We start from the raw sequence: 25776 nt of genomic DNA on the forward strand, positions 1-25776 counted from the left end.
GTAAATATGATAATCATATAAATGTGATGAAGACTAACAGATTCTTAATAGAGTCAAAGTCAGTGTATATATCCATGTTAAAAGTATGGAATGTGGGAATCATGGATTCTTACTGAAAGAACTATATCTAACTGGAACAGTGATCAACAAGGGATCATGTACATTTCTGGTAACAATATGGTAAATTCAGTTAATTTACCATATTGTTTGGAGTATAAGATGCACCGGAGTATGAGATGCACCAAGATTTTGAAGAGGAAAATTTTAAAAAAAGTTTTTACACTCAGCAGCCCTCCCAAAAATGGTCCGTTTTTTGCCAAAACGGACCCATTTGTTTCAAAAAAGGGCATGAATAGCCTTTAGGAGGCTTGTAGAGTGCTCTTGGGGAAGGTGGGGGGACAAAAATGAGCAAAAAACATTTTTCGCAAAAACAGGCCCATTTTTTGTCAAAAAGGGCATGCATAGCTTTTAAAAGGCTTATAGAGTGCTCCTGGGGGCTGGGGGGGGATACCCTGTTTTTCACACATTTCTGTCTTTCCCAGTCCTCAGGAGCACGGTATAAGCCTCCTAAAGGCAAGGCCATTTTGGTGAAGGGGGCAGGGTTTCTGAATGCTGCATTCAGTGTATAAGATGCACCCAGATTTTCAGCCTCTTTTTTGAGGGAAAAAGATGTGTCTTATACTCCGAAAAAATATGGTATATAAAGCTCAACTTAGTGAATTATGAAATAGATTTTATCCCTATTTGAATCTTGGCATGCCTGAGAAAAATACTCATTGTTAACTACAGGGATTTCTTTTAAAGAATTTTGACAGATTGGATTTGCATTATATAAATTATTTAGTTTGTTTTTTTAAAACAAAATACTATTTTCATTCTATAAATTTGTTCTAATTTTTATGCCTTAAACTTTTGTTTTGTTCTACAGAAAAATTCCCATTCTATGGATTATACCAACTAAAAGTTATTTTTAAACATCTGATTAAAACACTAGCAGTAAGGCAGAACAATGTTTATAATCTGAAACTCAAGATCAGGGCAATCTTCTTTCTGAGACCAGTAGAGTCTTTTTAATGTGACTCTCCATACCCTGAATCAAAACTGACTGGAAACAATATCTGCCACAATATTTGTCTAATAAACTCTGATATATGAGCTTTGGTGAACTATGTATGGTGCACTGCATATTTGTCAAAAGGATGTCTATGTACAAACTAGAAGTTACAAAAGATAAACATCAGTGGCCAATTCTAGACAAGGATAAAACTAGTTTATTAACCTAAAATATAAATGTGTCCCTGGCAATTGCCATAATCATCTGGAAATTCAGGAGTAGTGAATAGCAATAGCAGTTAGACTTAGATACCACTTCATAGTGCTTTACAACCCTTTCTAAGTAGTTTAATGAGTCAGCATACAGCCCCCAACAATCTGGATCCACATTTTACCTCAGAAGGATGGAAGACTAAGTCAACCTTGAGTTGGTCAGGCTCAAACTGCTGATAATCAGCAGAATTAGGCTGCAATACTGCATTCTAACCACTGCACTACCAGGGACAACAGTGGTTGTCCAAAAATGTCCCCAAATTTGCTCTTCAACAGAGAATAAAATCATATCCAAGATTATTTCGAAAACTATACCAAATCCATCTGATTCAATAACTATCAACAATTCTATCTTTTCTGGATTACCGTATTTTCAGAGTATAAGATGCACCTGAGTATAAGATGCACCGAGGTTTTGAAAAGGCAAATTGTTAAAAAGTAGGTAGGTAGATAAAGGGAGAGAGAGGGAGAGAAAGAGAGAAAAATACAGTAGGTAGGTAGGGAGAGAGAGAGAGAGGGTAGGTAGGTAGGTAGGTAGGTAGGTAGGTAGAGGGGGAGAGAGAGAAAGAAATACAGTAGATAGGGAGAGAGGGAGAGAGAAGGTAGGTAGGTAAATGTTTCCAGGTGTATTTATCCATGTGCTGGAGAACAAAATTGCTGACAACCTGCAGCACCTAAGACTTTGTTTCTGCTGGCCCAACACTTGATCAATCTAATTCTCATCAATCAGTTAAAGAGCTTTCCAAAAGGAGGGGGAAGATTTTGCACTTTGCAAACCTCCCCAAAACAGCCCTTTTTTCACAAAAATGGGCCGGGTTTTTTTCCTCAAAAAAGAGGCATAAATTGCCTTGGGAGAGGCTTGCAAAGTGTTCTGGGGGGGGGTCGCCCCCCCAAAAGCAAAATATGGCCCATTTTTTCTTTAAAAAATTGCATGCACAGCCTTATGGAGGCTTATAGAGTGCTCCTAGGGGCTGGGGGGGCAAAATGGAGCAAAAAGGAAGCACCGGAAGCGACGCCTAGAGCACCTATGGAGGTCCAACAGGTCCGAATCGAACCGAGCACTTTTGACATCTTGCATCAAGGAGTACGTCAGGGCAATTAGGACTGCAAAAAGATCTTACATTGCCACCTTGATTGTGTCCGCTGAGTCCCGCCCAGCCGCCCTGTTTAGGATAACCCGCTCCCTCCTAAATAGGAGGGAGACGGGGGACCCCTTGCAGGGTAGGGCTGAGGAATACGTCCAGTTCTTAGCGGACAAAGTTGCTTGGTTTCGATCGGACTTGGACTCCGACTTTGCAGATCCAGCCGAGGCACAGGGGGATAATCTGGAACACCATCGCTGGGTTGAGTTTCAGGATGTTGCCCCTGGGGATGTGGACAAGGCCATGAGAGCTGTGAGTGCCTCCACCTGTGTACTGGATCCGTGCCCCTCCTGGCTGGTTGTTAACAGCAGGGAGGTGACACGGGGCTGGATCCAGGTGGTTGTTACCACCTCCCTTCGGGAGGGGGTCTTTCCCTCCGCACTTAAAGCGGCGGTGGTGAGACCCCTCCTGAAGAAACCATCTCTGGATCCAGCCGTTCTTAACAATTACCATCCAGTCTCCAACCTCCCCTTTGTGGGGAAGGTTGTTGAGAAGGTGGTGGCCTACCAGCTCCAGCGGTCCTTGGAGGAAGCTAGCTATCTCGACCCCTTCCAGTCCAGCTTCAGGCCTGGTTACAGCACAGAAACCGCTTTGGTCGCATTGACCGATGATCTCTGGAGAGCCAGAGATGGAGGCCACGCGTCCATCCTGGTGCTCCTTGACCTCTCAGCGGCTTTTGATACCATCGACCATGGTATCCTTCTGCGATGACTGCGGGAGGTGGGGGTGGGAGGCACTGTTTTGCAGTGGTTCTCCTCCTACCTCTCAGACAGGTCGCAGTCGGTGTTAGTTGGAGGGCAGAGATCGACCCCTAGGCCCCTAACATATGGGGTGCCGCAGGGTTCGGTCTTATCCCCCCTACTTTTCAACATCTACATGAAACCGCTGGTGAGATCATTCGGCAGCACGGGATAAGATACCATCAATATGCGGACGATACCCAGCTGTATCTGTCCGCCCCGTGCCAACTCAATGAAGTGGTGGACGTGATGAACCGGGGCCTTGAGGCTGTTAGGGACTGGATGAGGGCTAACAAGCTTGTGCTCAACCCGGACAAAACCGAGTGGCTGTTGTTTCCCTCCCACTAACTTAGTTAGTGCTCCATCTCTCAGGCTGGGGGGTCAAACATTACACCCCTCAGATAGGGTTCGCAACCTGGGAGTCCTCCTGGACCCACAGCTGACCTTTGACCACCACTTATCAGCTGTGACCAGGGGGGCATTTGCACAGGTTCGCCTGGTGCACCAGTTGCGACCCTACCTGAACCGGGAGGCTCTCACAACAGTCACTCGTGCCCTTGTGACCTCTAGGCTGGAATACTGCAACGTGCTCTACATGGGGCTGCCCTTGAGGAGCATCTGGCGACTTCAGCTAGTCCAGAATGCGGCCGCACGAGCGATCGTGGGTGCACCTCGGTACACCCACATAACACCTATCCTCCGCAAGCTGCGCTGGCTACCTGTCGATCTCCGGGTGCGCTTCAAGGTGCTACTTACCACCCATAAAGCCCTTCATGGTAGTGGATTTGGATACTTGAGAGACCGCCTTCTGCCAATTACCTCCTCGCGACCCATTAGATCTCATAGATTAGGCCTCCTCCGAATTCCATCTGCCAGTCAGTGTCGACTGGCAACTATGCGGAGGAGAGCCTTCTCGGTAGTAGCTCCGACCCTTTGGAACGATCTCCCCGTGGAGATTCGTACCCTCACCACCCTCCAGACCTTCCGCACAGCCCTTAAAACCTGGCTATCCCGTCAGGCCTGGGGTTAAAGAATGTAACTCACCCCCACCCGAATGGTATGAATGTTTTTATTTTTTTGCTTATGTATTGCTTTTTTGTGTTATTGTTTGTATCCCCCTCCCCATTAGTTGTGAGCCGCCCTGAGTCCCCCCAGGGAAAAGGGCAGCCTATAAATAAATTTCAAATACAAATACAAAATACAAATACAAAAAACAGTCCATTTTTGCTCATTTCTGCCCTTCCCAGCCCCCAGGATCTCTCTGAAAGCCTCCATAAGGCTATGCATGGCCATTTTGGTGAAGGGGTGGGGCTTTGGAAGGCAAAAAATACTGTATTCAGTGCATAAGACCCCCAGATTTTCAGCCTCTTTTTTTGAGGAAAAAAGGTGCATCTTATACTCCGAAAAATATGGCATATATTCCCCACCGGAATTGTACCGCTAAATTTTTCAACTTTCAATTTCCAAATATTAGGAATGCTTAAAAGTTGTGGGGATTGGGGATTGTAAAGGTATTTTAATATTTAAAAAAAATAGCAATAGCAGTAGACTTATATACCGCTTCATAGGGCTTTCAGCCCTCTCTAAGCGGTTTACAGAGAGTCAACATATTGCCCCCAACAATCCGGGTCCTCATTTTACCCACCTCGGAAGGATGGAAGGCTGAGTCAACCCTGAGCCGGTGAGATTTGAACCGCTGAACTGCTGATCTAGCAGTAGCCTGCAGTGCTGCATTTAACCACTGCGCCACCTCGGCTCTGGCTCTGTAAATATACAGAGCCACCTCGGCTCTGTAAATATAATTTACATGTGCTTGGTAAGTAACTACATACAGTAAATATCACAATTTTTTAACATTTTGCTTGTTTCATTTTGTGCTTTCACTCTGGGTATTTATAATATAATGCAAGATACAAGTCCCTTCATAAAAGGAATCAATGTGATTTGGAAGAAGGATTGGACTTTTTCCTGAATTGTAGCATGTATAAGAGTTAAAGTAACAATCAGTGAATAGAAGAAGCCCTGCTCTTATTGGAAAGAAAATTGTGTAATATGTATTGGAATAAAAATATTGAAATTAATTTGTAGTCTGCAGTAGATTGTATTACTGCAGGAAATTTAAAACAGAAGTGGTCAATAATTGAAGTAACATGAACCACAACTCAGACTTTATGAGTATGATTTCATCTTGAGGAAAGGGCCACATTTTCAAGTGGAATAGTACTGTCTGAGAGACCAATCTGCTTTAATTTCTTCTTTGTTTCCCATAGATGCCTCTAGATGCTTTTGATTATGAAATGGGAGGTGTATTTCCTCAAGCAAATAACAATATGACACTGAAGACCACAGTGTCATATTGGATTAATTCATTTGGATTAATACTCAACATTTGAGAAATAAGTACTTCATTTGTATCTGGACTTTAGAAAATATGTGGATATACTTGTGGAATCAGTTTTTCTTATTACCGAGCATTTACCATGAAGAAGCAGGATTTCAGATACTCAGAGAAATTACTTTTGTAATGGAACATAGGTCAGGGATTCAAAATGTGATCATTGACTATCTTGATTGCTTTGCTCTGATAGCATTTGACTTGCAAGTCCAGCTCTAACATTTTGATGGCCTAGGCAAAGTCAAATTCTCATATACCCTATGGTTTGGTTGAACTTCTGATTTTGTTCTGAATTTCGAAATGGTATCTTCTTTTTCATTTTTTTCTTCACAGTTTTTTAGCTTTACATTTATAATTTTCAATCCAGACCATTTTTTTTCTTAGACAAAGTTTTTTAGCTTTACATTTATAATTTTCAATCCAGACCATTTTTTTTCTTAGACAAAGTTTTTTAGCTTTACATTTATAATTTTCAATCCAGACCATTTTTTTTCTTAGACAAAGTTTTTTAGCTTTACATTTATAATTTTCAATCCAGACCATTTTTTTTCTTAGACAATGTCACTTTATTTGTATTGGCCTTAGCCTTGACTCAGCCTTGCAAACATGAGATAGGAGCCTGAAGATAACACGTTATTAACAATACATCGACTTCAGTGTTATACGTACAATTTTGAGGTGCAAGTTTGGAATTCCCAGTTCACAGGAAAATACAATTATGTTTAAGAGGTAGATGACATTTGAAAGTTTAATGAAGATGGATTAAGAGGAAGACACTGATTGGTTAAACATTATTTGCATCAGACATTATATGAGGGAGTCTAGAAACATGAAATCAAAGAAATACATCTTAAATTATCTATTAAATTGTGCAATTTTGCTTTTTATAAGTTAGATACACGATATCAATATTAAAGCACTAGGATTAAAAGAAGGTAGGCCTCATACTAGCAGTGATATTATCATGAGGTAATGTCATGATGTTGTTTTGTCTGCTTTCAGGTCCCTGACTATAATGAATTATTGTGGTGGTGGCGATTGATACCAGGTTTTGGCACCTTTAAAAATAGTCTAAATTTATAACTTTGCAATAGGGTGTGTAGAAAGATAATCTGACAAACAAACAAAAAGTAGAAAAAAATTATTGATTAAATTATCTAAATTATCTTCGGGAGGCAAAAAATACTGTATTCAGCGTATAAGACATCCCCAGATTTTCAGCCTCTTTTTTGAGGGAAAAAAGGTGCATCTTATACTCTGAAAAATACGGTAAGTTAAATTTTGTAATGATTATCTGGTCTATCAATCCAAACATAAAATCCATCCTCAACCTCCTCCCTAGTTCATCTGTGAGTGTGTATGTGTGTATATATACAAGGAAAAGAAAAGAAAGTTCAATTTTACTTTCCACATAGCTGCAGCCTGAACACTTTCATTCAAAACTGCTGAGAAAATATCATGTACAGCAGCATAATTAGTCCATATCATTGTTTAAAGCTAAATGTGATTTGAGCATCAGATTTAACAGCTATAAACAATTTCTTGTATATCAACTACAATTTTGTATACTTAATATTGAGTGGCATGCAATTATCTGACTTACAACAAAATTAATCTAAATAACAGCTACAAATGTATAGACTTGACAGTTCATTCAGTGATCTGCCTTCTGATCTATGCCTTTTTAAAGATAACTATTTATCAGGCTTTAACACTTAACAAATAACAAAATTTCCAGAATTCTCAGTATAATTGATTTGAGGATGTTAACCATAGACTATTTTAACAATACTGCTCAGTTTTCAGTTTTCAATTGTGTTTAGTTTTATAGACATTATGCTGTTGCTGATAAGTAATATTTAGTAACTTTTTTTTCTTTAATGAAAAGCAAAAAAACACATATAATCAAATAGATAACTCATCAAGAATTCTGGAAATTTTTCATTTATGTCTTATCTTTCCTTTTGGGGATGTTGGCTGACAGGTTTGTAGAACTAAAATTTCAGACCACCCTTAAAGATGGAGGATCCAATCTGGGTCAGTCAGTGGGACCAGAGGCTTTTCCTTCTGAGGTTTTGACTCATTTTGGAGCCCATCTTCAGGTAAATTCTCCCTAGCAGAGTATGTGTTATTCTGTGTGTGGTATTTATATAGTGCCTATCATAATGGTGCCCTTAATGAAGTGAAGTATATGGACCCTTTTTATTCAGGCTATTGGCTTTACTATTATACTGAGATAGCATTGATTTCACATGTGAATAACTCCAAGATAGGAGTGACTTACCTTCTCCTGCTTTATCTTTTGAGGTTATTCTCTTTTCTCTGAAGGCAATTCCAATTGGTTTGCAATGGGACTCTGAATGGCTCTTCACCATTTTCCTTTTGGGGTTACTTTGATGTGCCATGTTTCTCAATTGGAAGGTGTATCCAATGGTCACCCAAGTTTGGACTATCGGAATGCCATCCCTTGGAAGACACAATTGGTCCAAAATGCAGTAATTATGGTGATGTCTCACTACTTCACAACCTGTATTATTTAGTAATTGACTTCCAGGTGCAATTCAAGGTGCCAACTGTCACTGATAAACATGTCATGGGTGTTAATACTTCCAAGGCAGGAAAAGTTTTAAAAAATACAGGCACAGTGGGGATTCCAAGAATGCTCATTGTTTCAAGAGTAACAGAATCTTGACAACCAATAGAGTTTCTCTCTCCCTCTCTTATATCAAGGTTAGGTCCACATTTCACTTCCCTATATGAATAATTTCTCCCTCCTGTAAACAAAGTTAAGCTAGGCAATTCATAAAGAGTAATGGACACAGAATCATTTTTTGCTTTCTTGCTTGCAGATGGGCTGAGAAGCTCACCAATGTCAATGTACAATTCTGAAAAAGAAATGCTGATGAAATTGGAAATACTCCATGCTTTCATGTTCCATGACAATTGCCAACATTGGACTTAACATGGCAGGAAGCAAAGATTCTCCTTTGTTCAGAGGTTTATTTATTTAATCCGTTTATTAGGTTTTCATTCCACCTTTATTACTTTATAAATAACTTAAGGCACCAAATATACATAATATCCCTCCCTCCAACTATTTTCCACATAACAACCAAACCCATGAGGTAAGCTGGACTGAGAGATGGTGACTGACCCAAAGTTCTATTGATAATAGTGACAGTTCACAAAGAGAGGGTTTGCAAGAGAATTTCAGGCAGAATTGGTGGATAAGTTATTGGATATAGATATCCTTTGCCCCTTGCCGACTACTCACAAAATCAGGAATTATTCTTTCTCCAAACTCCTCCAGTAAACTGCTAGGAGAACAAAGCAATACAGACTGTCAAGCCAATTGTGGTACTGTGTTCAGGTAAGTAAGCTGCTATGATAGTTATCTCATGGCACTTGTATTTGTGTATCCAACTGCTCTTGATGTTTGAATATTGCCTCAACTACTTGTTCTTCAGATAATGGGGTACCTTGAAGTTCTGTGACAATATTCTCAGTTTAGAAGGTAAAGTCTGATGTCTCTTTGATCAAGAGGAAGAGAGGCTTTCAAGATTGTTGTCAATAGAAATATTAAGAAAAAGGCATGACAGATATTCCAAGAATCCACTTTACTGTTATAAGCCTTAATAACATAATATTGAAAGACTATTTGAGCATCTCTCTGCTCTATATTATACCAAACCATACCAAAGCTAAATTATTCTGACTTTCTTTCTCATGCTTTCCTTTATATATAGCATCACCACCATCATATGGATTTGTAACTAGATAACAAACCGTATTCAATGAGTAGTTCTAAATGGTACTACAACTACATGGAGGGAAGTAAGCAGTGGGATGCCACAAGATTCTGTCTTAGGCCTAGTACTTTTCAATGTCTTCATAAATAACATAGATGAGGGACTAGAAAGGGAACTCATCAGATTTGCAAGTAACACTATGCTTGTAGGAATATCTCTGAAACATCCCAGAAGACAAGCTGAGGATGCAAAAGGATCTTGATAGACTTGAATAATGTGCCCTATCAAATAAAATGAAATTTTATGTGGATAAAAGTATGATTTTACACTTAGGTAGGAAACATCAAAGATACAACTAGAGATTAGGTGAAACCTGACTCAAACATTAACTCTAAGAAGGATGTTGGAGGGGATCAACTTATTTTCCAAAGCACCAGAATGCAGGACAAGGAACAATGGATGGAAATTAATTAAGGAGTGAAGCAACCTGGAATTAAGAAGCAATGTCCTAATAGTGAGAACATTTAACCAGTGGAACAGCTTGCCTTCAGAAGTTGTGGGTGCTTCATCACTAGAGGTCTTTAAGAAGAGACTGGGCAGGCACTTGTCTGAAATGGTATAGATTGAACAGGTGATTGGACTAGAAGATTCCCAATGTCTACTTCTATTCTGACTTCTCTTTCCCAGGAATGAATACTTATTTCTGAAATTTTGTCCTTGGCTATTATTCCCCATTCTCCAGATTAGGTCTACATTATCTTGCAATGGCTTGCAGCCTGAATATTTATTTAGAGGGTCATCTCTCTGAGCTTGTTTCTGCTTATTGGTAAGATTGAAATTTTTGCTAAAGTTAAGTAATTTACATAACTGGAGGATAAAATAAACATTCTCTGTACTATTCATAGCTATGTATTGCCATGGTATGAAATCCTGAATGCTCTTGGAAACAAAGGTAGTAAAGAAGATCAATTTTTTTTATAATGATTAACACAAAACATTATATAACCAACTGTTTAAAGTGCTCAGAAGAATATTGTGTACTGATAGGCTATGCTAAATTGCTGTCATATTGTGTCTCTTCTATTGTTCAGCTTTAAGAATGCTATAGCGGAACTTCAGAATGTCTAGCAATACATTCTATGCAATTATTATATAGCATGCTACTTCAGAGACTGTAAAATATCAAAAAGTAATTTGTGTTAATGAATGTTACTACTCTAGATATTTTACTACTGTGTCCTTTACAGTCCTTAAGTTGTGAATTCTAACAACTGGCATGCATTATTAATATATTTATATTAGGAAGACTAAATAAGCCAATGTTGTTATGCACATGTTGATGAATATAAAGTATTATTTTGTATTTCAATAGAGATACTGGGCCATCCTTTTCACTGCCTCTTCCCCTTCAAATTTAATCAATTTCTGACACTAATTTCTAATAAATAAATTACTAGCTGACCATTGCAACTATGAGAATCAACTGAGACTTTACTTAGATCTTTTTTTATTTTATTGTTATAGTATTGCTTTAGTTAAATTCCAAAATATTTGACTAAATGATGCCTTTTTAGGGAGAAATGCTACTACAGAAACCTTTAATGTTACTGAAGTATGATTCTTTCATAGTTGCTCTGGAAAGACAGCTATAACTGTGGTTCTGTATGACAATTGTTATGATGCTCAGTGTTTATCTCACTGCAGAGGCAAAAGTGAATGAGAGTCTATCTTTACAGCAAAATCACAATGTTGACTCCAAATTACTTGGTCCCTGGAAAATATGCACAAATTCATTTATTTGTCAAAAACATAATATGTTAAATTTAAAACACACTGTTGTTTTCATTAGCCTTTGTAAGAGTGTAAAATTAGCCATTGGCTAATTTTAAAAGTAAAGACATATACAGTGCCATATTTAACCAGACTTCTGTCTGGTTAGAGCTGCAGCAGATGAGATTTTGGCAATATTGGCTGTGTTAGATTTCAAACAATTACTGTAACTTACCACAATGATTTGGCACCCTCTCCCCATCATTGGCTTTACCAGCATCATATAATGGATTCCAAGAACATATTGCCTTTTTTGTTCCCCGTATAAACAACACAATTCATCAGACCAACAGAATTTCTAAAACTATAACTTGATAATCAATGACCTAAATGACACTCCTACATCATACTGAAAGAAAGTCAATATACTAACATCTGCACAGAGTAACTCTGCTACTCGTTCCAGTCAACTTTTATTACTAGTGTGATGTTTAGGGCTTTTGTGTTGCATGTAGCATATTTTGCAACTTCCTTCGTAATAACCCTTATCCCTCAGTCTCATTTTATACACTTTCTATAAATCGCAGAAATTAACAGTTTGGTACATTATAGATCAATATAGCAAGGTTCAGATGTTTTTTATAAAGCTTATTATACTTGACTGAAATGTTTAATAATACAATCATAACATCATCATTGATTAAAAATATATTAATCCATTTATCCTTCTGCATCACCTTGCAGGTAATGACCGTAGCTTTAAATGTTTTGCCAAAAAAACAATAAGTTTTAAAGAAAGTTTTCATCAAGGTAGCAGTTGGAGGGGGGGAGAATTTGGCATGCAAATATGTTTGAAAAGAATGTTCTATTTAAGAACAATATTTGATTTATAACTTTTGGCATTTTCACTGAAAACAACTATCATAAATGAAGCGTGAAAAAACAATAGCGAGAAAATCCATATGTTCCTGTTCACTATGTATATAATTCATTTTCACTGCAGCAAATTGCAAAAGTTTATTATGTTTCCTCAGGGAAGAAAATGTCCCTTATTTAATGGCTAGTAGAAATGTTGCTTATCTTCTTCTCTCATATTCCTATTTCCCCTGATGGTAATTTCTTTTATCTATTATATACCTTTTCAGGTATATTGGACTAAGAGTGGGAATTTTTATTGCATGTTTACTACTTGTTAGGAAAATACAACTAACTTTCCTCCTTCACAAATAAAAGTAAGACTTGTAAGTATCTGGAATCATTATTTATTAGACAGTAATTGTGACAACACTGAATATTATATTATTTTGAAATAAGAAAAACAGAAGCTGGCTTTGAAGAACTGCTATCTTATTACTGCTGTGGCATGGAAATCCACAGAGGCAATCAGTTTTAACCACTGTGTGAATCACAGCAGCAAGGCTTTGGAATGATGTTATCATAATAAATTTAATTTTAGTTATAATTCTATTAACAATTATAGTTTATTTAAATTCTACAATTATAGTTCATGTAAATTGTATAGTTTATATAATATATAACAGTTTGTATAAATTATATAAATTATAATTTAATTATTATAGTTTTAAGTAGCCTCAAACTATTAACAATTTTTGTTTGAGTCATGTTATTTGCATTTTCCTTCTTTTGATTGTATATATGACTGCAAGTTGGTGTAAACCATTAACATATAACTTTCATAATATTCTGTTAATAGCTTTGGAATATATTCAGGGCAATGAATGGATATAAAGGCATCAAATAAGTAAATATAAATTAATATTTATGAAACATCTCACATTTTCCAGGCTATTATTATACAATTATGGAAATTTCTTCTTAAATAGGAAAATTCCTATTTAACAATGGAAAATTCCTTTTAAATATAAAGAATTACATTTTTGTTTTTATCAAAATTTATGAAGATTGAATGGAGAATACAGTATGTCTGATGAAGTATATACAGACCTTTGCTCTTAATTGGCTATTTTCTTGGTATAGATTTTGTGTAAAGAAATTTAAAAACATGTTACTCCTATTAATTTTAGTATAATTTAATTAAGTTTATAACCCGATTCTATTAAATTTTCAGCAGTTTGCAGTATGTACATTTGTATTATGTAAAGAAATAATATTTTAATATGTTGCTGTTGTTATGAATAATTTTCCTTAACATCTAATGGTTTATTTGTAGGACATGTTTTTTTTTTTTTAAAAAAAGAAGAAGAATAAATCCTTTGAGTCAGATGCTGTTATCTATCAATCAGTTGTCACTATAGTGTTCATATGTTACTTATCACTGTAGTATCTAAGTGCTATACAAAGGTATAAAACATGGTTTGGACTGACAGAAGCAGTTGGTTCAACATCTAGCTCAGCATGAGCAGGACCCTCACTGGGAGAATAATACTAGATATCAGACAGAACTCTCATTTTAATGTTGCTCCTTGGAGCATCTTGTCAACATTTTGCTGATGCCTATAGATTTACCAAAGCTGCTGTCAAAAGCTGTGTTTCTTAAGCAGTAATGATGACAAATCCATGATCAAAGTTTCCTAGGAATATAGATCCTAGGATCTTATTAAGTAGGATACGCTTAATGTTTCAGCTCCCAATTTTAAGAAACAGTTATTATGATTTTAATTGCACTCCGTTACAAAATTATCATTTATTTTTTTCAACTAAATGACACATTCATAAAATTCTGTACATTGTGCACCTCTTCGTGTGAAATGGAAAATGTAGCCTTATTTATAATATAGTTATTGGTGCAATTGTAGAGCATCAGGACTATTCATAACCATGAAGAATGTGACAATTTAAATCCCAAAGAATCCAAAAGATCACAGCAAAGTCTTATGATCAAACACATGTATAAGAAAAGTTCTAATGAAGCTAGAAGTTTTTGAGTTTCTGGGAAAAGTATACACTTTTAGCATCAGATTGAAAAGCTAGTGATCAACGAAAACCTGACATATTAAGAAATTAAATATGAACAGGGAGCTTCTAGATATGACCAGATGAACATTTGTAGGGGACATTTGATTTTCAGAATTTGATTTTTATTTGTATTAACAAACAATACCCAGCAGATATAAAATAATGCAGTTGGGAGGAGATTTACCATTCTACTTCAACCTACGGTTCAGTGAAGAATTTTCTTGCACATGATGAACATTTCACTGGTCCACTGATGGACCAGTTATCAGGCTACCACAGAACAACATTTAACCATTCTTAATGTTATTTTTAGCTAGATGGGAAAACCTGGCAACTTCTGCTCACTTTCAGACTCCTGATGTCATTAGAACAAGGAAAATGCCTTCTCCCAGTATTTGGTTGCAAATTTTCCCATAAGGAAAGTTTCATTAAGCTAGAAATGTTACTGGAAACAAAAGAACTGAAAGGCATAGTTGCCCTGAAAAAGAAAAAAAAAACATGTTCTCTCTCTTCCATCTTGATTATTTTCAGGAAAAGGATTCGGGTTTACTTAACTTCCTTGCTATACTCATCAATTCATTGCTAAGTGAGAAGCATATACACACACACACATACAAACACACAACAGCCTCCACCTTTCTACTTTTTTCAGCCTTCCCTTTCCCACCCAGCCGTCTATTCAGTGTATCCCTGTTTTTTATGAAACTGATTGGAAAAGTGGTGGGGGTGGGGGGGTGACGGTGGAACCGAGGAAAAGTTAGTCAGTTTACTAGTGAACTAGCATGTTCAAGTATTTTCCCATTTCAATAAATAAATTAATAATGTCACCAATCTATCACTTTAGGACAAAATGCAAAGGGATTGTGAAGAGATGAATTGCCTACAATGAGGTGAAATTAACTGCAGCAGACAGCATTGCTTTTGCCACCTCAATGGTGAAAAACACTATTTTTGATATAAAGAAAAATAAAAAGCAAGCTACCAAAAAAAAAGCTAGTGGAGCTGGTAGGATGTACAAAGGAGAGCACACAGATTGAAAGAAATATCAAAGAACCCTAAACTGAAGAAGCAATACTGAAAATAAGTAAAGGATTCCTTATATGACAATCACTTTTATGAACCAATTTTCTTTACAAGTATTCTAAAAGCTTTTAGAAAATTTTGCCTGAATGTTGAATGCTAGTTACATAAAACCCAGTCTTTATTCTTCTTCTTTTTTTAAACAAATATCCACTTCTTAAAGTTTTTCTTTATTCTAGGGACCACCAAAGGAAGTATACTGAGAATAAAGACATTTCTATTTTTTTCTCCCTGAATTTCATCCTCTCCATCATCTGAAGAAGATATAGTTAGCAGTCCACAATTAGCCAGCAGGTTCCCACATCTACTACAGCTCTTTCTTCTTGTTATTATAACTCTAAATCATTTGTTGATTTTGTAAATATTATAACTGTGCAAATTCTGAATGGGAGCTTCAATTTGGCAACGGCTTGTGCAAACACTCCTTTGAAGCTGTTTCCTAAAACAACTTCTTCTCCACTTTTAAAGATAAAGTGTTGCTTTCCTTTGTATTGTTCCAAACCTTTTATCCAGCAGTTTTTGTAGTTGGATCAAAAGCTTGGAATGACATGATGTGTTTAATTGATGAGAATTACATGGCCTTCTCATCTCAATAAGAAGAATCATATTGTCTCTGCTTAGCCAAACCTTGCTAAAGAAAAGTTCAGTTCACCAGCATATGCCACATACAAAGGGCTACTTCACAACTTATTTAATTATATATTTATTCACTTACTCATAAATTTATTTTATTTATATATCAAATTTATACAGTTGTCCCTCTCACAAGAAGTGATCCTGGGTAGCATACTACAAATATATAAAACAATAAAACATACCAAAAAAACTGCAGTTATTATTACAGTTTAAAAAGTATACAGCACATAAATAATTATATTACCATAAAATCATAATATTATCATAAGAGCTAGTGCCCTGAAACTTATAGGCTTGATATCAAACTACTTTTGGAAAGTAGTTAGGGTTACAACTGATCTCACTGGGAATGGGGATGAAAATCAGAGGTTGTATTCATCAGGTTTTGCCCAGTTCTGGAGAACCACTAGCACAAATTTTGAGCAGTTTGGAGAACCGGTAAATACCACTTCTGACTGGCCTCGCTGCCATCTATTCACTGCCTCCCAAGTCCCAGCTGATTGGGAGGGAATGGAGATTTTAAAGTATCCTTCCCCTGCCACGCACACCAAGCCATGCTACGCCTACCAACCCATGCCCACAGAACCAGTAGTAAAAAAATTTGAATCCTACCACTGATAAAAATGTCTAAAAAGCAGGCCACACAGAGAAAAGCCATGCCTTCTCAGACCTGCCAAGTGTAATTCTCTAACATACAGAACCTGCAACATGGCTCTTCTGCCATATGTGGTGTGATGGGAAGAAATCAGTGGTCCCTCAAACAACCCAGTCCTATGCCATGAAGGACTTTAAAGGTCAATACCAGATGTTGAATTGGATCCAGAAGCAGACTGGTAACCAATGCAGCTCATGACACAGAATTGTCTTGTTCTAGAAGCACATATAAATTCCCACATCACTGCATTTTGCACCAGCTGAAGGTTTCAAATACTATTCAAGAGCAAACCCACATTACTGTATTCAATCAGGAAGTGACTAGGACATAAATGACTGTGAGCAAAGCCCACAGATCCAGGGATGGGCAATACATAATATGAAGCTGTGCAAAGGCCTTCCTAGCCACAACTGAATAGAAGTGCTGAGTCCAGGAAGACCTAAGATTGTACACTGGAATTGTCTGGGACAGTGCAACTCCATTCCAGCATGAACAATGGCATAGTCCTAGGACTGGAAGGCCCCCAAACCCAAAGCCATTCAGTCTTGCCAAAGTTCAGCTGAAGCCTATTATTGTCCATCCAGACTCTTACAGGCTTAAGGCACTGGAATAAGATATTCATGGTAAGTTAAAGCTAAAGTTTCCCCTATCTAATCATGTCAAACTCTAGGAGTACAGTAGAATTCATCTCTGTTTCCTAGCTGAGGAAGCCAGCATAGTCAAAGTTGCTTCCGTGATCATATGGCCTGCATGACTATATGTTATTACATTCCCACCAAAGTGGTACCTATTTATCTACTTGCATTTGCATGCTTTTGAACTGGTAAGTTGGCAGAACCTGGGACAGGAATGGGCGTTTACTCTGTCACTTGGTACTTGGGTCTTAAACTGAAATTTTTCAGTCAACAACCCCTAGGCCATTGTACTCACATCATTGCTGAATTCTCCAAGGGCAGAGAGATATTTGGGCATTATCAATATGCCAAACAACCTCATGTAGAGGTTGAATAGGACGGGGGGTAATGCATGAAACCATGCAATACCCCACATAGTAGGGGCTGAAGGTAATATCTCACTAATCATGGCTGACTAGAATTGACCCTGGAAAAAATTAAGTAAAACAGTTAATCCAGAACAGGGATGTCAAACTCATGTTGTCACATCATCACGTGACATAATGTGACTTTTTTTCCATTTGCTAAAATAGAGATGGGTATGGCCAGTGTGTGACGCATCCAGCCCATGGGCCAAATGTTTGACACCCCTGATCCAGAAGGACACTCTGGTTCGTGGTATCAAAAGCTATAGAGGTGTCAAATAAGTCAATTCTTTTGTCTCACATTTCAACAAAAGTTTAAACACACTAGCAATAATATGTCCATTATTTGTAAGTTTCCATTTCAAACTTAATCTTGAATTGTTTAAAGCCATAAAATACTTTAAATATTTTTCTGATAGTTGAGCAGCGTGGTTGGCCTAGAAGGTTTAGAAGTTGAGAGTTCAATCCTAGGAAGCAGAAGTTGTTTATGTATCGGCCCAAAAGGATAATATTTGCTGAAAACCCTGCATAGGTGTCAGGAAGGGCATCCAGCTAGTAAACACTGAACTCTGTTCAGTCACCAGATTCCACTCCAAATAAAGGAATTAAAGGATCATAAAAGGTAAAAAAACTGATTGTGGTATATATGAAAACTAGAAAGAGTGCAGAGAAGTGCAACAAAGATTATTAGAGAACTGGAGGCTAAAACGTATAAAGAACAGTTGCTGGAACTGGGTATATCTAGTTGGATGAAAAGAAGGACTAAGGGTGGCATGATACCAGTGTTCCAATATTTCCAGGGCTGCCACAAAGAAGAGTGAGTCAAGCTATTCTCCAAACCACCTGTGGGCAGGACAAAAAGCAGTGGGTGGAAACTAATCAAGGAAAGAAACAACTTAGAATGTCATCTGGTCTTACCTGAACTGCATGCCTCGAAGGTGGCATGGGAATAGTCACATCTGGGTATTAACACGGCCCATTTGCCTGGAGACTAAGGTAAATCTTGAAGCCACACTTCTGCCCTCCTCCTGACTCCCCCAAATTAACCGATGGTCTGACCGAAGAGACGCCTGGGAAGGAAAGGTTAGAGAACAACACACACACACAACCTCCCAACCTGGTCCCTGACAGACCAGAACTAACTAACTCAGGCCCCTGTGTGCGGGCGCCCTAATGGGTGGGAAGTGACTACTCCCACTCCACCTTCGAGACATGCAGTTCAGGTAAGACCAACTGACAGTCTCCAAAGTGGGGCATGGGAGGAGTCATATCTGGGACATACCAAAGCTAGATGTCCATGGGAGGGAATCATTGGGCCTGAGCCCACTGAGAGTCCAGGACTCCCTGAAGAACCCTCCTCCTGAAAGCAGCCTCCGCAGAGGCATATGCATCCAGCTGGTAGTGCCTGATGAAAGGCAAGGGTGAGGACCAGGCCGCTGCTCTGCAGATCTCCTCTATGGGTGCCTGGGGGACCCAGGCCACAGAAGTGGCTGCACTTCTTGTTGACTGCGCAGTAATGCCTTCCAGAACTTGGAGCCCTTGTGCCTCATAGGCCTTACAGATGGCCAATCTGATCCACCTGCTGATGGTGGCTGGGGAGACCTTAGCTCCTTGGGTAGAAGGTTGGACGTAGACAAAAAGTACCTCCGACCCTCTGAATATCACCGTGCATCTCAGGTATATGCGCAGGGCTCTTCTTACATCCAGATGGTGCCTGGCCTTTTCCCTTTCCCTGGACTGGTTAGGACAGAAGTCTGGGAGGACTACTTCTAGAGCCCTGTGAAAGGGAGAGTTGATCTTGGGCATGAAGGCCAGGTCTAGTCTGAGGATGACCTGGTTATCAAGGAAGGAACAGAGATCCGCTCTGCTGGAGAGAGCGTTGAGCTTAGAGACTCTCCTGGCTGAGGTGATTGCGACCAGGAAGACCACCTTGGGGTTCAAGAACTGTAGACTCACTTCCCTCAGGGGCTCGAAGGTGCCTCCACCAGTGCCTGTAGTACTGTGGGAAGGTCCCAGGTCGGGAAGCGGTTTGCTGTCACCTTAAGGAAATCACCTGATTACCGGGTGCTGAGATAAGGGACAGGAACCCACTCCACCCAACACAGTAAGGGATAAGACTGAGACCTGCCTCCTGAGGGTACTGTGGGCTAAACCTTTGTTTAAGCCATCCTGGAGGAAATCCAGCACTTGGGGCACAGAGGCCGAGGACGGGTCAGTCCCTGCGACATGGCACCAGGCCACAAATGCTGCCCAGGAGACATTGTAGATGCTCATGGTGGAGCTCCTCCTGGAGGCTTCAATGGTCTTAATGACCTTGGTGGAGAAGTGCGCCTCCCTTAACTGTTGCCACTCAAGCGCCAGATGGTCAGATGGAGCCACTCCTGATCTGGGTGTACCAGAGTCCCTTGGTGTAGGGACACCTCCCCCTGTGGGATTCCCCAATGTGATGCCGTCGACATGTCTACCAGATCTGCGAGCCAGGGGTGGTGTGGCCAATAGGGTGCCACGAGCACTCTGCCATCACTGCTACTAGCTTCCTCAGGACCCCGGGAATTAGGGGAAGGGGTTGGAAGGTGTAGAGGAGGCCCGCCGGCCATCTGTAATATAGGGCATCAGTGTCTATTGCCCCTCACATCGGGAACCTCGATATGAATCTGGACAGCTAGGTGTTCGACGGGGAGGTGAAGAGATCCCCTGTTGGGCGACCGAATCTCTGGCAAATCTGTTGGAAGATGCTGGGATGGAGCTGCCACTCTCTATTGTCCACTTCTTCCTGCTGAGCCAGTCTGCCTGTTGGTTCTCCACTCCGGAGATGTGCCCGCCCTGATCAACTGGAGGTTCTGTTCCACCCAGCTCCCCAGCCAGAGCGCCTTGTTGTGCAGCACCTTGGAATGCATGCCTCCCTGTTTGTTCACGTGCACCTTGGCCACTACGTTGTCCATCAGAACCAGGATGTGCTGACTGTAGACTGTTATCTTGAAGTGCCGAAGAGCTAGGTGGATCACTCTAATCTCCAACCAGTTGATGTTCTTCCTCAGGTCCATTGGGGTCCAGTAGCCCTGGGCTAGCTGGGACTCCAGGTGTGCTTCCCAGCCAAACAGACTTGTGTCCATTGTTAGGACCATCCTCTCTGGTTCCCTGAACAGGGACCCTTTGCTCAGAGCCAGCGACAGCCACCAGCAGAGTGACAGGCGCACCTGGGGTGTCACAGGAACCTTGAAGCTCGCATTGCTTGTCCCGTCCCTCTGGTGTGGAAGAAGGAACCACTGTAGTTCTCTGGCACGGAGGCGTGCCCAGGGCATGATCCCAATGCAGGAGATGAATTTCCTGAGTAGCTTGGAAAGAAGAGCTATAGGAACAGAATGAGTCTTGCGGGTTTCCTGAACCAGCTGACCAATACTGTCACTACACTCCTGTGAGAGGAACACCTCACAGGTCACTGAGTCAATGATGGTCCCTAGGTGCTGGAGCCTAGTGGAGGGACTCAGGTGGCTCTTCTCGAGGTTAATCAAGAAGTCAAGGGCCCTCAGGGTGTCAATGGTGATATCCAGATCCCTCTCTGCGCTGGCAGCTAACTTGGCCAGTACAAGAATATTATCTAGGTAGCAATGCAGCTGGACTGGGGTGGAACAGAGATGTCCCACTGCTGCAGCCAGAACCTTGGTGAAGATTCTGGGGGCTGACGCTAACACAAAGGGAAGGCCCCATATTGGAAGTGGGTACCTCTGTATGAGAATCTGATAAACCTACGGTACTCAGGGGGTGATCATGATATGTAAGTATGCCTCTGTGAGGTCTATGGAGACCAGGAAGTCCTGTTGACGGATCCCCTCCAGGATAGACTTAAGTGAGGCCATCTTGAACCTGTGGTAGACCAGCCTGGAGTTAAGTAACTTGAGGTGCAAGATGGCCCTCCACCCCCTGACCTCTTGGGAACTAAAAACAGGTTCGAATAGAATCCTGATCCCCTCTCCTCCTCTGGCACCAACTCTACTGCCCTGATATCCAGCAGGTGTTGGATCGCCCTGCGCATGAGGGAAAAATTGGCTGGATTCCTGGAGGAGGCGAAGGTCTGGAACCTATTCGGAGGATGCGAGCGGAACTCCAGCTTGAGCCCTAGCCTAACAGTGTGATGAACCCACTCATCCAAGGTGACATGTTCCCAGGTATCCGTGAACAGGGAGAGATGGCCGCATATGGGGTGAGCTGGAGCCGGATCACTTGAACCTGCAGAAGGGATGCCCCCCCACACACATAAAAGGGCCGTTTGCCTTGCGGCTGGCTCCTGAATCTGTCCCTGGAATAATGCCTATATCCCTGTCTGGGAAATCTGGGTGCAGAGTACCTAGGTTGCTGGAACTCCGATTCAGGAGGACAATAGGAGGTTATCCTGGGATAGGGAGCCAGTCGGTGATCGGAGTGCCTTTTCATAGCCGGGAATACCTTACATTTGTTCTTGTCTTCCACAAGGATGGGGTCCAGCGATGAGTCAAAGACCTTGTCTCCGGTGTAATCTGCCCCTGCCAGGTGCCATTTTGCTCGTGACTCAGCCTGCCAATGGTGCAGCCACAGCAACCACCTGGATACTACTGAGGAGGATAGGCTCTAGACAAATACTTTACCATGTCTAGTGTGGCATCAGCCAAGAATTGGGTGGCTGCCATTAACTTGGTGATGTCCTGCAGCAGCCTTGCCTCTGACGCCAGTGTCCTGTCCTGAAGCTGCTCCAGCCATAGCAGGATTGACCTGTTGAAAAAAGAAGCGGAAGCCACTGCTCTAATCGCCCACTTCACGGCCTGAAAGGTCTTGCGCATTACCAGCTCTGTCCTTCTGTCCTCTGCCTTGAGGCAATTGGAGATGTCCCCAGTCACCACCGTAGAGGCAGAGGCTAGGTTAGCCACTGGAGAGTCCACTGGAGGAATCTGTAAAGTCTGAGCGAAGGCAGCGTTAAGGTTGTAGAATCTGCGGTCATTGCTTCCTGGAGTTGGGAAGGTATCTGGTTTAACCGACTGGGATTTAAGTACTTCTAGGAAGAGGTCTGGGGTAAGGACCTCTTCCTTCTCTACCTGAGGCCTGTGGAAGTGTCCCTTCTTGTTTCCCCCACTCGTGCTAGGTGTGGCAGCTATGCTTCCTCCAGCGTGGGAAGCCTGCGTGGGGAGCGGGATCTGGAGGAAGAAGGGCTGATGGTGTCCCTAGCCCTCCTCCTGGAAACCCTGGTTTCTGCACCCCCTTGCTGGAGGTCTCCTTCCTAACTGCCTTAGAGGTGCTCTTCCTTGAGGCCGACCTTCCCCTAGTGACTGGCGGACATCCTCTAGAGGTACCCTCACCTGGGTCCAAGTCCCCTAGGGACTCCTCGTGGCCTCTGCCATAATCCTACTCATGCGTCCACCTCCTCGTTCCTGCTTGCCAGCCTCAGCTCAATGTGCTTCCTGTGCCTCTAGGGGTTCCATGCACCTTCCGAGTAAGCTACCGATCTGCAGCATGATTGCCAGCCCACCGCCAAACAGCTGGGCCCTCCGGATTAACAGCAGAGCACAGGCCCAAGTAACTCTCTCTCTCCAGGGTTCTGGCAGCAGAATTTGAGCGCCCGTGGCATCCGTGACCAGGCAAGCCGACCACACGCTCCACTCACAGGATCCTCTCAAGATGGCTGCAGTTCAAGATGGCAACTGCCAACCTGTGGTCCGAATCCACTCCGATCTATCATCCTCTGCCATCCCTCAGAGTCTCCTGTAGTCCCTCGCCACTGTGATTCCTCGGCGATCGCAATGAGATGCACCTGCAGCACGTGGCCTGGAGCCTCCCCCCTCCCCCCAATGACTGCCCAGCCGCTCGGAGTCTCTCTGCTAGTACAGCAAGCACAGCCTTTGTAAGCTAGTAATTAGAGAGGCGCAAGTGAAGATAGGTGGAAAGTAGGAAAAAACAGTTGAAAATAAGCGAGGCTTTGAAGTGAAGGGAGAGTCAGGAAAGTACTTCTTCTGGGCCGAAGACGGAGGTTAATCTGGGAGAGTCAGGAGGTAGGCAGAGCTGTGGCCTCAAGATTTACCTCAGTCTCCAGGCAAATGGGCCATGTTAATACCCAGATGTGACTCGTCATTCACTCCACTTTGGAGACCTAAGGAGAAATTTCCTGACAGTTAGAACAATTAATCAATTTCCCTCCAAAATTGTGAATGCTCCAACACTGGAAGTTTTTAAGAAGAGATTGGATAACCATTTGTCTGAAGTGGTGTAGGATTTCCTTCTTAAGCAGGAGTTGGACTATAAGACCTGCAAGGTCCCTTCCAACTCTGTTATTCTATTTCTATTGCCAGGTATCTCCTTGTGTTGTCAAATTTTCTCTTGATTTTCTTTTACAATCCATTTGAAAAAAAATCTAACACATCACATTAAGTTAACCATGTATGTTTAGTTATAATTTCTTACCCATACAATGCATCCTGTGTTGAAAATCACAAAACTGTTTAAGGGTACAAATTAAGTGTATATTTATTCCATACTCTTAAGAATGGTTAATGTCACATATTTTTTTAAAAATCAACATTAATTTTAGCTTTGTCATATCATAGATATCTGTTCTGAACACCCCCTCTTCCTGGCCTGTGAATAAACCAGACCACAGGCTTGGCTGTTTGCCACTATTTAATGAATGCGATAACCAGTCCTTTGGCTGAAGACCCAGGCAAACTCACATTCAAAATAATCGGTTGGCAGCAACCCAGAAGCTCCAAGAAAGCAACTCAGATAATTCCACAAGACACGACTAGAATATAGATTTCTTCAATAAGAATTCAAATGGTTGTTTCCTGAAAATGATCCCTCCCAACACCCTTCCTTATAAACCCTCTTGGGAGGGGCCCAGGCACAACCTGTGTGTAATTACTGTATATACTCGAGTATAAGCCTAGTTTTTCAGCCCACTTTTTGGGCTGAAAAAAGCCGCCTCGGCTTATACTCGAGTCAGTGAAAAATTTGCCCGAAATGGAGGAGAAAAAGTGGCGGGGCCATGCCGCTGGGTGACACTCGTGAATGGCCCAGTGCCCCTGTGAGTTTCCCCTCCCTCTGTGTCAGTTTGCCGCGCAGCGCGCACCGCACCATCCCCCCTCCTCACGTTCTAATGTAATGCAGGGCTGTCTTACGATTCCCCTTCCTCCCCCTCCTGCCGCTCTGCAACGATGTCCCACCTCCTCCTTGTTATGGCAAGCAGCCACATAGCGATGTCCCACCTCCTCTGGTACAGTGATCCAATGATAGGAATCACTGTGCCGTGTGTCATAGGAGGCGGGACATCGCTCCCGCGGCTGCACGGGACATCATCATCACAGCGGGACATCAGCATCATGAGGTGAGTGAAGTATTTCATTGAATACACCGCTAGTTTACTGTTTTTCTTTGAAATAAATATTCAAAAACATCTGGTATCTATTTTTATTTTTGAAATTTACCGGTAGCTGCTGCATTTCCCACCCTAGGCTTATACTCGAGTCAATAACTTTTCCAGTTTTTTGTGGTAAAATTAGGTGCCTCGGCTTATATTCGGGTCGGCCTATACTCGAGTATATACGGTATTATCTATGAGACTGCCTACAGAGTTGGTGCATCCGTTTCTCAGCTCGATGCACTCTAGCATCTGGGACAAACTGCCTCTGATCTTCTCCACTGCTCCATGCCTCAGGTGCCTCCTGGTGGCAAACCAGTCTCTCTGGTCCCTGCTCTGAGTCTGAACCCTGCCCAGGGTCCTCCACATCTTCCATGGCAGACTCATATGGTTCTTCACTATCCGATTTCATCAGCAGCTCAACTGGATCCTGCTGGGCCACAACACTATCCCTCACCGCAGGGCCCTGCCCCCGGGTCTGACACTCAGGGTACGGCCTTGAGGAATATTGTGCATGGTAGGCCTCCACTAAAGTGGGAGCATGCACCTTCATCGCCTCGGCCCAAGTCCCCCCGTCTGGCCCCTCGTCCTTCCAGTCCACCAAGTACTGGAATTGCCCAGCAATGGCTGGGGTGAAGACGGTAAGTGGAGAGGACAAGCCGACCATTCAGGGACCAAGAGTGAGCGATGGAACACCAGGTGCACTCAAATCGAGCATGGCAGGGTCAGGCGATATGCCACTGGGTTGATAATGGCCTCCACTGGGAACGGCCCAAGGTACTGGTGGTCCAACTTCTTAGTCGGCTGATGGGACAGAAGGTGCTACGTGGACAGCCACACGCGATCTCTCACAGCTAACTCCAGCACCACATATGGAGACCTATCCACCACCCTCTTGTGGTCCTCTTTGGTTTGAGTCAGATAGCAGC

This window comes from Thamnophis elegans, chromosome 6, assembly GCF_009769535.1.
Source record: "Thamnophis elegans isolate rThaEle1 chromosome 6, rThaEle1.pri, whole genome shotgun sequence".
In the NCBI taxonomy this organism is placed as follows: domain Eukaryota; kingdom Metazoa; phylum Chordata; class Lepidosauria; order Squamata; family Colubridae; genus Thamnophis; species Thamnophis elegans.